This window comes from Myotis yumanensis, unplaced genomic scaffold (assembly GCF_028538775.1).
Source record: "Myotis yumanensis isolate MYYU_CA2020_CCGP unplaced genomic scaffold, mMyoYum1.0.hap1 SCAF_4, whole genome shotgun sequence".
Taxonomy (NCBI): domain Eukaryota; kingdom Metazoa; phylum Chordata; class Mammalia; order Chiroptera; family Vespertilionidae; genus Myotis; species Myotis yumanensis.
Window position 1 is genome coordinate 9,018,942 of NW_027223755.1, and position 14,626 is coordinate 9,033,567.

Consider the following 14,626-nt stretch of genomic DNA (forward strand, 5'->3'; position numbering starts at 1 on the left):
ACCGCCAATGGCTCAAGGCTAGCTGAGGGTTTATAACACATGTAATTTTTTGTCTGCTTTTTTGCCACTCTTTCCGGCCTGCTTACTGGGCCCTGAGTTTTGAGCTGTGTACTGATTTTAAGTAGTTGTCCAGGCTACCGACTCAACAAAGTGTCACCAGAAACAAAACTGCTTCCTGAGCGAGCTACTTAACATCAAAGAGCTCTGAGCAAACCTCCTGGGCCAAACCCCAGCCCCAGCAGAACAATTATGCAAACACGGGGACAGCAAAGCTATCGTGTGCACAGAATTAGTTTTCACTCTTACAAAGGGAAGAGAGGATCCCTATGTCAAAGAAGATGGGCCTTGAGTACAAGACAAAGAAGTTTCAAAAGTGAAGGCAGCAAGCAGTGAGCCACGAAAGGTCTGGAGCAGGGGAGTGCGGGGATAAAATCAGTGACTCGGGAAGTCATCGGGAGAGGTGAGGCCTATGGGATTAATGGGGGGAGAAAAGATCCTGGTCACCTCAAAGCCCCTGGGTCACTCTGCAGGCCCTGTCACCTCCAAACTCCCCCTGCAAAGCCTGCTTTCTCGCCCTGTAGCTAAAGATACGCCCCCCCCAGAGACTCCTCCTCACTCCCCAAACTCCCTATACACAGGTCTCCAGGGCTCTCTGCTTCCTTGTGGCCTCCAAAGAACCTCCAGAAATTTCGTACTAAAGGCTTTGCCATGGACCACTTCAGGGAAGGAGACAGAAGAGATACTGGAGATTAAACAACTAACAGAAGGGAATTTTGCAGGACTACAGTCTTCCGTGGGCCCAGAGTGTTCCCAATCTCTCTGCGCTGAGGGAACTGGGAAACCCAACAGGGCTCTGCCCTCTCACTGAGCAGGGGTGGGTCTACCAGATGTCTCCAGCCTGGAGGCAGGGCCTCAGAGAAATCGCAGGCCATGGAGGAGTACAACAGGTGTACCCAGGGTTCAAGTTAGGAATTTACTTCTCTGAGAGTCTCAGGACTGGACCCTCCCATCTTCAGGACTCTCCCCCACCCATCCCACCCACCCCTAAAGAACACAGAGAGAATGGTAAGCTTGAATGAAAATGAGACATTTGTCCCCAAGGCTGCATGAACTTTAAGTCCACAACTCTCCATTGACACTTATATGCTATGAGTCTAGAGTCACTCAAAAACCTCTCTGTGCCTCTGTTTCCCAAGGCATTGGACTGGATGACCACACTGATCCTCTCAAAGCTCAAAAAACTTAATCTATAAAATGCCCCAGACCAAACTTTGCTAGGGATTTTTCTACAACAGTTCTGTCTGCATTAATAGAAACATTCTATATCTGCACTGCCCAAAACCGTCCCCCTTCTCAACCAGGGGTGATTTTTGGCAATCTACACAGGCATTTCTGATTGTCATGAATAGGGGGCACTACTGGCATCTCAAGGCTGGGGTGCTGCTAAACATCCTTCAATGCATAGGACAGCTCCCTCCCTGCTACAAACAATCATCCGGCCCCAAATATGAAGATTGCATCCGCCTCATGGAAGCCCTGGAAATGTAGCTAGTGCAGCTGAGGAATTGGATTTTTAATGTGAATTCCAGACTTTGGTGCAGCTCTACGCGACGGCTTTCTAAATATTTCTAACCAAGTAGGAAGGTGTCTGGGCCAATGCCTCCACACTCTCCGACAACAATCAATTTGCTCGCAAAGAAGACATTAGGTTTTATCTTCAATTATAAATCGGGCTTTCTCTGGAAGGGGAGAGGAACACAATAAATAGACCACTCCAGGCACAAGCGTTTGTTAGTACAACAGGAAACTGTACTGAAAAGCAAAATGTAGCCAACACGAAGAAACAGCCTGCAGCGTATTTCCCCCAGAGTGCGTCTTTTTACAAGCCAAAACAAAACCAGCAAAGTTTATTGAAGTACATGTAGGACTCATGATTCCTACTTACATGATCCCATGCTCCGTTATTCATGTTGTCTTTTAAATCCTCCCCGGACCAAATTAAAAGAGGATTGGGAAGATCAAAAGGATATTAAATCTCAGGGGACATGATTGAAAATACTTAAGCGAAGAACGGCCACATGAAAGGGTTTTCCTTCTCAGTCTGTGCACTCAACTCGGGTTGAGAAAAATGTGATTGCAGGGATTTCTTAAAATTAGTTACATGTGGGTATGTAGGGAGTTCCATTTCTACAGCACCAAGCAGGAAAGATTCCCCCTTCCCTTACTCTTTGGAGGACAAGGTCAATGGCAAATCCCTTGAGATCTAAAACTCTTCTCTTTTATCTCGCCTCTCTTTTTCTCTTAGAGCACATGAGGCAAGAGAACATGCCCACCCCCACACAAAGATTTAATAAATAACTGGCAACACCATTCAACCTGTATGTGCTGCAGATGCGGCTAACCGGAAGCAGCGAGAAGGGAAAGGATGGGTGGGTGCTGTATATGTTGTCCTTTGAGTCTGAGCCAAGAGAACAGTTCAGAACAAATTGGGAAGATCCTGGGGGGAAAGCAGACCATCAGTTGGGAAAAGAGGAGAGTTTTACTCTGATGGGTCTCACAAGTGCTCTACAAGTAGAGGCCAAGAAGGGTCCCAATTAGATCTCCAACCAGGAATCCAGGTTCCGAACGTGAGTCTTCCGGGTGAAATTCCATGTAGCAGTGTAACCGGGCAGACACTCCATCTCTTTAACATGACCCTGTCTCCTTTCTGCCTGTCCACTCCCTTCTTCAGTCATCAAGCCCCTTGGACATCAGATTCTGGTCAGTGTCAATCTGTCTTAAGAACAAAGCCTCAAGCCTGTTGATCACAGACACAGAGTTTCAGTCAAGTGAAAGATAACATCTAGACTTCAGTCGTGTTTCAGCCTCGGGCCCATGAAAGTAGAAGGACCCTACAGATCATCTCCTCACGAGACCAGACAGAACCACGCCATGGCTGACATAGGGACCTGACACAATGGTCAGCTACTCTCTACCTGGCTCCAACCAATCAGCAGAGACCACGGCCCCACTCCTGTAGCCTCCATGATGAATGACTTTCCCCCATACAGCCCATCCCCTGGAAGCCATCACCAGGGAGCCGGGTCTCTGAGCACTAGCTTACCTGGGACTCCGGGCTTGGTGCCATTTCCTCAACTAATAAAATTCTTTGCTGCAAACTCCTGTTCACATCTGAGGGGTCTTTGATGGGGGCAGGTGAACAGATCCCTTTATTCTGGTAACAGCAGGGAGCAGAAGCTAATGTAACAGAGTTCTCTAGACCTGGGCCAGGCCCGTTTCTTCTGCTTGTAATAAGTTCTGCTATACACAACTGACCATACCATGCGCCTTCCAGAAGGATGCCTTTCAAGATGCCATCACTTGCCTCTCCTAGACCTGTCCACAGACACATTCCCTCTATTTTCTCCTATGAAACTATTCGATTTACATTCTATACCAAACATTCCATAGCTGATCACAAGATGAGACAAAACAGGTGCCCATTAATGTTACTGCTCTTGTGAATCCAGAAGCAAATTTCTCTCCCCCACCTGCATCACCCTGCTGAGTGGTACTAAATTGAAATCAAGTATCAAAAGGAATCTTTAAAAAAAGCTATCTTGGCTAATCTACTGTCCAAAGGCAGCCCTCGTAGGAAGTGTTTTGCGTAAGAAGTAGATCATGTGATAGGTGAAGTTCAAAATTTTGCCATAACATGCCAAAGTAATTCACTTATACTTCCCCAGACAATCATTCCACCAACAATATCCCCTCTGCCCCCTTCCCACGGAAGCCCCTCTACAGGGCAGGCTTAGCTCCGCCTCCACACTGGGCTCCTGGTCCCCTTAGAACGTTTTCAACCTATTAGTGGGTTAATCCAACACTTAAAAAAAAATAGAGAAAATAGAAACACCAGATACATCATATTTTAATAAGGTTAAATGTCTTTGTATGCGTGTACTGCATGGTGATATAAAACATATATATTTTTTACTGGGGAAATCACAATAAAAAACATGGGGTGCCTCTGCTTTTGAATGCTGTCACCCCATCTGCCTAAGAAAGGCTCTCTTCTAAGCCTCACTCAAGCCCCACAGACTCCTCAAGCCTTCCCTGCTGCCTGCTTCTGCTTCTCTCCCATCCTGTCCAGAGGTCGCCTACTCAGCGCTGGAGCCCACAGTCTAGACTTGAAATATTGTCCTGGCTTCATTCCGAGCTCAGTGTGTGCTTGCTGTTTCCTTGTCTTCAGCTCCCTGAAGGCAGGGGCAGCCGCCGTCACTTCTCACCCCCGTGTTGCCTCGCAAATGGATCTGCTGCTGATTTTAGCAGGAGTTTCTTCCCCTTGGTTAACCTGAATCTCGCCTGACTTCGAAAATAGTTTCTTTTCATCTACAAAACTCTCTCATTCTTTTGCAAACAACTATCTCATCATGTTTCCAATTTTTTAAAATCTTCATTGTTGAAAGTATTACCCATATGTCCCCTTTCTCACCCCCCCTCCCACCTCCGTTGACCCCATCTAGGCTGCCCCCACCTCCTGCCCTAGGCCTGCAACATTTCCCATTTTTAAATAGGCTACATAAATCCTACTCCCTTAACTTTTCTACTCTCTTAACTTTGCTAAGGCCAATTTTCCAAGATTTTGATCACGGGTACATTTTTTCCGAATCTCTTCATGACTAAGCCTTGTCAATTCATCAGGGTGGAGCAGTGTCTCCCAGTCACCAGGTTCGCCTGGGTGCTTGTTAAGTATGCAGACTCCCAGGCCCTGTCCTGGAGATTCCGGCCCCCACCTCCATCCCCCTGCTGATTCTTAAGACAGGTTTGGGGACAACTGGAACCTATGCAAAGGCTAACCACAGAATTCCTTGAAAGGAAGTTCTTCCTTCACGAGGCATTATTAAGGAATATATAAGAAAATGTCTTCGCCTTTTCTTGAAGATCTAGGTATTCTGTCTCCCACAAAAGCTTAATCAATATTGGGTTTACCTTAGGAAACATATACATAGGTGCAACCCTATGCATAAGAATTTTAAAAAGCACTGCTCATAATGGTCAAAATTTATAAATAATCAAATATCCAACAAAAGAAGATAGATAATTACAATATGATCAAGTAACAGAATACCACACAGCAATGAAAATGAACACATTACAACCACATGCAACATGGATGGATAGGGAAAACAATGCTGCTGAAAGAAGAAGCAGGACACAAAGGAACACAGGATGACTGCATGTATAGAAAGATGAAAACAAGAAAATGGATCCATATTATTTAGGGATATATGAACAGATGGTCAAACTATAAAGGAAAGCAAGGACACGGTCACCCTCACAGTCAGGAGAGCGACTGGGTCAGGGGGTGGCATCTGGTCAGGAAGGGCCACCTGGGAACACTCCAGGCTCCTGCGCCCTATTTCATCACCTGGTTAGTGGCTCCCCAGATGTTCACTTGTTAGACGCGACGTTCCTTTTGTGCACTTTTCTCTACATGTGATGTATTATTCACACACACACACACACACACACACACACACACACACACACAGTTTAGAAAGAATCTGTGGTTCACTTTCTGGTCAAATCAAAACCAAGTGCCTTTCCATAATGTGCATTTTCACTTGCTGCTTCCTTGTCTGTAAAATGAAGGTAGGGTGGTGACAAAATTTGGTCCTCAAGAGGCCTCAAAACCCCCTGGAGAACCTGAGAAAGTGATGATCTTCCCTCAGAACAATGCACATACACACGAAAGCTTGCACACAATTTCAGAGCGTTCTACGACTCAAACCTTCTACCCCCAGGCCACCCACTCGAACCCAGGTGAAGGACTCCAAAGAAACAAGCTGCAGTTTAGTGCTTTTGAGCTGAAATTCCAGCTCCACTGCCTCCCGGTTAGTCTTAAGAAGGGTATCTGCAGCTCTGGTCGCCACATCCTTATCTGTAAAATGGGGGGGGGGGGGGGGGGGGGGGGACGGGGGACTACTTTCTTTCAATTATCCTGAGAATTAAATGCAATGCACATGAAGTGCCTGGCACTCAAAAAAAATGGTGATTATTATTATTATTTAATTAGAAGATCTGCAGTCTTCCTTCGTAATTAAGCTCTATAAATCTTTCAATATTTACAATTTATGACTGGTGGCCCATTATCCCGTCAGAGGTAAATAACACCTTAAATTTTAATTTGCAAATTTTCTACCATGCTCCTTAAAAAAAATCATAATTTAGAGGGCTCTGGAGAAAACACTCAGAGACATGGAATTAACTATCTTATTGAACACGCTCCTTTTCCAGGAGGCTGTGTAAACAGACGGTATTTCAACAGAGCACAGGCCACATTGGCAAGTTCAGGAAGCCATATGTGACGCTCCGGAGACATGTGTAATGTGTCAGCTATGAAGGGCAGCGTGTGGGAAAGGCGGCCCTCACCTTCCATGTGGGCTCCAGGCATTCCCGCTAATACCGCACAAATGAGACGCTCAGGGGCTGGCCGGTACGACTCCTATTCATCAAATCGTTTCCAAATGACACCCACTGGGTGCAGAGCTTTCCCTTGAATCCCGGCCTTTGGAAAGCACGGCCTGCCCCTGGGGGGGTAGCAGACACCACGTCGAGCATGTGATGAGCGCCGGGCTTTGGCAGCTGGCAACGTCTGCCCTTGGCCAGACATGGCATCACCTTCTTTTATTTTGGTTTAATCACTGGGAACTGAAAACCCAGTGGAAACTCAGTGGCCACAGACATCTGGTTAGTGGGCAGCTTTGAGTTTGGGAATATATCAACCCAACGAGAATAATCCAATGGCGAGAGCAATCCCGGGGCGAGTTTCTCTGACTTTCTTTAGGACAGATGCTAACACCCCAAGCAGCACCAAGCAGCACCAGCCTGTCGGTGCAGGTCGCCAAGCAGCCGTCTGGGGGGTCTATCCAGGAGACGGTCTTTGGGAGGCTGCACTGCTGCCTCTAGTTTATGGAGAGCAGATCGTTTTGCCAACATAAGCGGTAAAGGCTGAGACGAAAGTTAAAGTAGACAGTGCTTTCACTGAGAAGCTTTCAGAGTCATACCATCCAGGAAAAAGTAAAAAGCACACACCTCATATTTTAAGACAGAAGACAAGAAGCAGGCAAGCTTCAGGCCCCGCTGATGCTTTCCCCTGTGAACTGTAAGCCAGGGCTTTTCAGATATGTATCTGCGAGGCACCAAGCAGAACAGAAAATGCTGTGCATGTTACTTTCAATTGTTTACTCATTCATTCAGCAAATATTTACCGAATGCTTCTCATATGGCTGGCTTCATCCTTACTGAATTTTCTGTCTTGCTGTGGAGCTAAAATACAGCAACCTGAGAAACAGGCCAACAACACAAACCAGGACGATGAAGAGTGGTCAACTAAGCCAAACGGTGAATCGGCAACTACCAGCTAGGCAGGGCGGGAAGGTTTTCCGATTTGCATAATGAGCGAGAACTTGCAATGAGAATACTTAGGAGGGAAGACAAGATACAACAACGGAAAAGCGCAAGATGTATTTTGTGAATAGTGAGTTGATCCAAGTCTAGTCTTACAAGACTCTCCCTAGTGTGCATGGGAAACACAGATTACCAGCATTTCATGACAAACATTTGACCACTCTCCGAGTTTTAACAAGACCAGCAGTTTCAGAAAGAGCTCTCCGTAAACTGTTCACTATTTTAAACCAATACATGGTAAGTTCATCTAAAACGAGTTTCTCCTTTCCATACAGTTGTTTTAAATCCTCACCCAAGGATTTTTATTGATTTTGAGAGAGAGAGAGAGAGAGAGAGAAACATTGATCAGCTGTCTCCCGTAAGCACCCCGACCAGAGATCAAATCCGAAGCCCAAGTATGTGTGCTGACCTGGAATCAAACCCTCAAGTTTTTGGTGCACAGGACTGTGTTCCAACCCACTGAGCCACCAGGCCAGGCCCCTCTCCCTACGTTTTCATTTCCGATTCCTCACACAGGCAGGTTGCAGCGTCTCTCCTCCCTGAAACCCATCGCCTTCCCCTTCACGGGCTGCATCAGTCATTCCTGAAGCCCTTTCACATGATGCTGAATGCTGCGCCACGACATAACCCATAATTATAAACACCTCCTTCCAGAAGCAGGCTGGTCCTCTGCCCTCCCCCTTCAAGCGCTACTGAGTCATCGCTCCCTGTGCCCCCAGGACCTGTCAGTTCCCCTCCTGGCCCCCCCCCCCCCCCCCCCCCCGCCTACTGTACCCTGCCATGCTGCTCTTCCACAGCACATGACACCTTTATCATTTAATAGCTGTTCTAAAGTATCTTTAAAGGTCTGCCGACCTCCCACTGGACTTGGAGTTTCAGGGCATGGCCAATGGCCAGCATCTGTCTCGTTCAGCACTGAGCACTGAGCTCCTGGCCCCTGGCCCACTGCCCGCCAGATGGTAGGGGCTCAATTCAGAGCTGTTCGTTCAACAGCTTTATTTTTCTTCCTTCTCCCTTGGGAGCCGCTATTGATTAACCCCTTCTCTGCTGATGCTTGTGTCTCCATCTACAAATGAACTTAAAGCCTCCATAATCCTACCAAATTCCTTTCTCTGATGATGCTGATCAATATAAAGCATTACTCACTATTTAAAAACCTCATCCCACGAGGAAGGATAGATCAAGCCAACTTTACCTTCCAAGGAGAAAAATGGTTCTATCTAATGGGCCCTCATTTGCTTAGTCTTTATACCTATGAGGGACGGTGCAACATCCCAGGGATAAAAAGATAGATAGGAAATTACCTTGGCCCATAAGGAGTTCACAGACCTCTGAAGACAGAAGCACACCCAGTACCTACTTACATTATGATCTGTCAGTGCTAGGCCAGCGCTGTGAACTAAGACCTGTCAAAGTCCAGAGAGGATACTATTACTATTTTTAAAAAATCACTAAAAGCATAAGCCATGTTACAGATGAGGAAACAGAGACTCAGAAAGGTTAAGAAACGTGTAAAGTTACTCCATATACTATTGGAGGAAGCTAAAGCAATTTAAAGGAAAATCAAGAATCTTTTCAGATGAGCAAGATTTGAGTTCTGTTTGTAGACTGAGGCAAGCACAGGAGTCAATAGAAAGAAACAGAAAGACCCGAACAATGGGTGAGGGTTTGAACTGAGAATGTGGCCCAGGCGGAAGGCTGACCTTTGTAAATTAGAGTCATGTTCTTCCTCTGAGGGTGAGCAGGGACAGGAGAGGAAGTCAGTTTGTGTTTTATGCTTCTGTTTTCTTCAGGAAGCGGGAGGCAATGTCCACAGAGCCAGGGGTGGGCTGAGAAGCTTAAAAAATGTGTTGAAGAGTTACTGTTTCTAATAGCTCCTGGGGTAAAAGAGAAAGGAAACCCACTGGAAACGAGTGAACGGGTTTTAAAGCAGCCCAGAAAGTCCAGCTGAGAGTAGGAATTATAACTCCATAAAAAATCCATTTGGAAGTGCTGTGTGATTTTTCACGGGAAGCACTGGGTAGGATACCAGCAAAGGGGGGTTCGCTTGATTGACGAATGGAGGCGGGAAAGTCAGGAAAAGCAGAGATTCCAGGGTCAAGAGGATGGGCAGTGCCAGTGAGCAGGTATTTGAAATGATTGTGGGGTTAGGGATGGGTAGGGATAAGGAATAGGGCATAGTCCTATAGATCAAAGGAAGGTTGTTGGATGGGTCATTTACATGAATGTTAAGAGTTCCCAGGATGATGGGAGATAGGAAAAATGGGAGCTGGGAGTCAAAATCCTGGAGAAATATCAGGGAGCCACCTACAGGCCCAGCACAACCAAAGAGCAGTGATGCCAACTGAGAAAGGAGTGATGAGGTCAGAGAGCAAATGGGTCAAGCCTTCTGAAGAAGTGGCTCCTATGATTTACTGAGTTCCTACCGTGTTTGTCTCTTGTGAGTGTCGTAACTAACTGATTTATTTACGTCACTGTAACCACCTATGCTAGGTCGGATAGTGTCCCCACAAAATTCATGTCCTGCCTGAATGTCAGAATGTGACCTTATTTTGAAACTAGAGGCCTGGTGCACGAAATTCATGCACGGGGAAGGGGAGTCCCTCAGTCCGGCCTGTACCCTCTCCAATTCAGGACCCCTCAGGGGATGTCTGACTGCCGGTTTAGGCCCGATCCCCCTAAACCTAAACTGGCAGTTGGACATCCCTCTCGCAATCCAGGACCGCTGGCTCCTAACCTCTCACCTGCCTGCCTGCCTGATCACCCCTAACCACTCTGCCTGCCTGCCTCATCACCCCTAACTCCTTTGCCTGCCTGCCTGATTGCCCCTAACCGCCTCTGCCTCGGCCCCGCCACCGTGGCTTTGTCCAGAAGGACACCCGGAAGGACGTCCAGAAGGACATCTGGAAAAAGTCTAGTCTATCCAGTCTAATTAGCATATTACTCTTTTATTAGTATAGATATGGTCTTTGCACATGTAATCAAGTTAAGATGAGGTCACACTGGATTAGTTTGGGCCCAAGTCTAATGACTGGTGTCCTTAGAAGAGGGGAGATGTGAAGACACGGAGGAGAAACAGGGATGAAGAGCATATGATGGTGGAGGCAGAGACTGGCGTTATGCTGCCATTAACTGAAAACGGACAAGGATTGCTGGCAACCACCAGAAAGTAGAAGAGGCAAAGGACTCTTCCTTAGAGCTTTGGAGGGATAGGCCCTGCGACACCTTGATTTTGGATTTCTAGCCTCAAGATCTGTGAGAGAACACATGTCTCACATCTGTTTTAAACAATTTGTGATAATTTGTTACAACAGCCCTAGGAAATGAATACATCACCCTACGAGGTAGGTATTATTATTCTCATTTTAGCGATGAGGAAACTGAGGTTCAGGAAATGTAAGTACCTTGTTCAAAGTTACAAGGCCAGACAGAGAGTCGGGATTCAAACCCCAGACTGTGGTATCCTTTCCACTGCACAGTCCTGCCCCCACAAAGGCCCCGCAGCTGAGGAAGACCAGGCAGAGCACAGAGCACAGCGTGATGGGCCACGCGGGGCAGAGGGACACACCTCACTCTACGGCCTCTGCTGAGATTGGAAACTCTGAGCTCCAAGTCCCTTTTAAATGCAGGAACTGCACCCATAGCAAATCACATATGAAATCTGTAGTTATACACAGGCATGTAACGCATGATCATTTACAAGCATGTTCACAGGAAGGCCTCTTTGAACAGTAAGCTCTTGAAGAGTAAGTTCTTGTAAGTATTCAAAGGAATAGTCATTGTTTGCAGGGAGGGGCATGGTAACAACGAATATCTCAAGGGCTGAGCGAAGCTTCCCTTGCACACAGACAGGACACTCGGAGGCATGCCTGGCTATAGTCCAAGCGCACACACCAAAAGTATGTCTGGCACGCATTTCAGCATAAGCAGCCACAGCTTGAGTTTTGCTCTTTACCCAAGTGGCACCATATAGATTTCACATGAAATACCCAGACGAAATGATTTTAACCACAAAGTCCCAAGTCACATGCTTAACTAAGTGCATCTGAAGTGTCTACATGGTCAGAGGGAAGGATCGAGGTGGTCTCTGTCCCGATCATGCCTAGGCCCCATGCCTTCACAGATGCTAAATGATTACAAAGGGACAAAAGGGTCACTAGAGAACTTGAAAAGCAATGAAAACCGTTCTTGAAGTTAAAGATTCTAGGGGAGATTTGCTTGCTCTGGATTTTCTGCTGTCTTCCGCCCCCTGCACCAAAACCCAAACTCAAACCCACACTCACACGTATGCATACACACACTCCCTTCTGGAACCAGTTAGTTCAACAGGTGAAAGCTGGGGTAGGGTTCAACCCCATTGAAGGAGGGTATCTCAATGGCCTATGACTGGTTTTCTTGTTTTTGGACTAAGGAAACCTTTGACACTGCTGGTGCTGCCTCTCTGGTTCCCCTTGCATTGACGGGGCTTCCATTCCTCCAGCCAATGCCTTTATTTAATCCTGTTCAGGTCAACAGCACCTTTTGGGTTCCTACTTTTGCCAGGCATCATGCTAGACACTTTCGATGGGGCCACCTCTCTGCCAAGCTGCTGGAGACGGATACTCAGAGACCCAGGGAGGAGTTGACGCTGATCATTGTTTACCTGGGGCATTTGGATAGTTTAACTGGCTTTTCAACTCCCAGTTTCCTCCCTTCCCTCTCCCATGTCAACTGCCTTGCTGGTGAAATATTCCTGCCTACTGTTCTGGCTCACTCTCCTATACAAATCATCCATGGCCATCCGGGACCAACAAGAGGCCCCAACTCTTCAGCAACCCTCCACCCCTCACACACAATTAATCCAGTTTCGAACCTTAAACTCCACTCTGCCCAGCTCTCCCTCTGGCCCATGCCACCCCTACCCCACTGGAGCCTGGAGCTCTAACCAAGCTCTTGGCTCCAAAATCCAAGTTATTCTTTCCTCTTCTGCTTTGCAACTACTCAAGTGATTGTCCCTTCTCTCTGCCAGCGAGGTTGAAAGTTGCTCCCTGCCTTCCAGTTTAAGAAAGTTTTACACTGACATTCGAAGTATATGGTTTTCCCATTTCATGGGAGGTGCTACTGTAGGGCAAGGAGCCTGGATTCTGGGTTCTGGGTCCACATCCTGGCTCTACCAGATCCCAGCTGTGTGACCCAGAGAAGTTATTTAGCTTCATATGTCTCCTTTTCTCACCTGTCAAATAGAAGATAACAGCACTTTAAAATATTTGAATTCCCAAACAGACTGTATTTGATGCAAAAACTTGTGTCTTCCTCATAATGTCTTTCCATAGATATCCAGATGCCTTTTATGAATCGATACAGTAAAATAAACTTGCTCCAGATCGGAGAAAAGACTGTAGTGCTCCAACTCATCAATACCCTTTTGATTTTCTATCTGTGCTGCAACTGGGTTGGGAAGCCTCGAAAAACATAAAGTCACTTAAATAATCAAAACACTACATGTATAAAAGCATGCTGCCTCATGTTATCAGAGGTTCATTTTAAATAGTCTGGACATTTTAATATATTTGAGATAAGAGACGCCACTGATGTATTTATACCCAAACTCTTGTAGTTCTCAAGACAGGGCATATCTGTTACAGCCTTTCTACACGCCTGTAATAGCAAATCCAAAATAAACTCCAACATCCACCCACAGGGGACAAATCTGGTTCCAAGAACGGATTCTGCCTGGCGTCTGAAGGCAGAGGGCGGCGTTTTCCAAGGACGAGGTGAGGGACCATGGTGTTCACCAGGGTCAGGTCCTTCTGAGGCCTCCCACCAGCACGTGCACAGATGACCTCGACACCGTCTCTCCCCAGGCCCCAGATCACATGGGTCCCAAGGAAAGCCAGGAAGGCTCACCCTGGAACTGCTTATTCCCAAAGAGCAACAGAAAAGCCCAAACCAAGGACACAGCAGATCCGGAGAACTTCGGAAAACTCATCGAGGGTCCCCTAATCAGTGGTCGGCAAACTCATCAGTCAACAGAGCCAAATATCAAATTTCTTTTGAGAGCCAAATTTTTTAAACTTAAACTATATAGGTAGGTACATTGTTATTAACTTAATTAGGGTGCTCCTAAGGCTTAGGAAGAGCCACACTCAAGGGGCCAAAGAGCCGCATGTGGCTCGCAAGCCGCAGTTTGCAGACCACGGCCCTAAGTGAAGCCTCGTTCATTTCCCTGCAGCAGTTCTCAACCTGTGGGTCGCGAACAATGAAAATACATCCTGCATATCAGATATTTACATTATGATTCATAACAGTAGCAAAATTACAGTTATGAAGTGGCAACGAAAATAATTTTATGGTTGGGGGTCACCACAACATGAGGAACTGTATGAAAGGGTCGCAGCATTAGGAAGGTTGAGAACCACTAGAGGCTACAGGAGAGTCCCCCAAAATGTCTCGCCTGAGAAGTTTATGGCTCAGCTAGATGCCGAGTGCCAAGTAAAGTTCCACAAAGATCACCGAAAGGAGGGAAATTCTAGTTAAGCAACATTGGAACTTGGGCTAAGAATTTTGGGTGATCTTGGGCTATGGATTTTGACCTTAACTAATATAAATGCCAGGGATTTGTAGTTTGAACACACATGCTGAAAATTAATGTTAAAACAATGAAATAGTAATAGAAAACATGGATGCTTGTGAAATTCTGAAACTCCATTTTCTAGGGCGGGGTACACAGAACTTCTATCGCTTAGAGACCATTTCTACTGTAAGTCCCTTGGTGTTCATGTCGTGGTATCCCACAGACGGCGAGTTCTAGGGCAGGGCTCTGGCTTTTACACCTGCATCCCAGACCCCCTCCCTCCCCCCCCCGCCCTGCACAGGGACTGACATATGGCCCGTGAAGAATACATGTTTGTTGAGTGAATGAATGTTTGCCTGAGGAAAAGATGCGAGCAGAGCACTGGGCGTCTTTAAACATAAGGTTGCTACGAAAGCCACTGAGAAAGTAGCCAGCTGTCAGGATGCCCCCAAGACAGTCTCCTCTTCTCCGATGCAACTATTTGAATGTCATTATCATGACATTTACATCTTGACACCCCCCTGCACCGCTGGGCATCAGCTGGCTCCCTTCTGTCTATGCTATCAAATCCAAACTCTTTACAACCTCGGATCTCCAACCCCATCCCCGCTTGCTGAAACGCAG

At 46.6% G+C, this 14,626-nt stretch overlaps 1 protein-coding gene across 2 annotated transcripts in view; it reads right to left on the reverse strand.

Moving 5' to 3' along the window:
* RAI14 (retinoic acid induced 14) overlaps positions 1-14,626 on the reverse strand; it is a 122,534-nt gene that overhangs the window by 47,582 nt on the left and 60,326 nt on the right. The window lies entirely within an intron of this gene.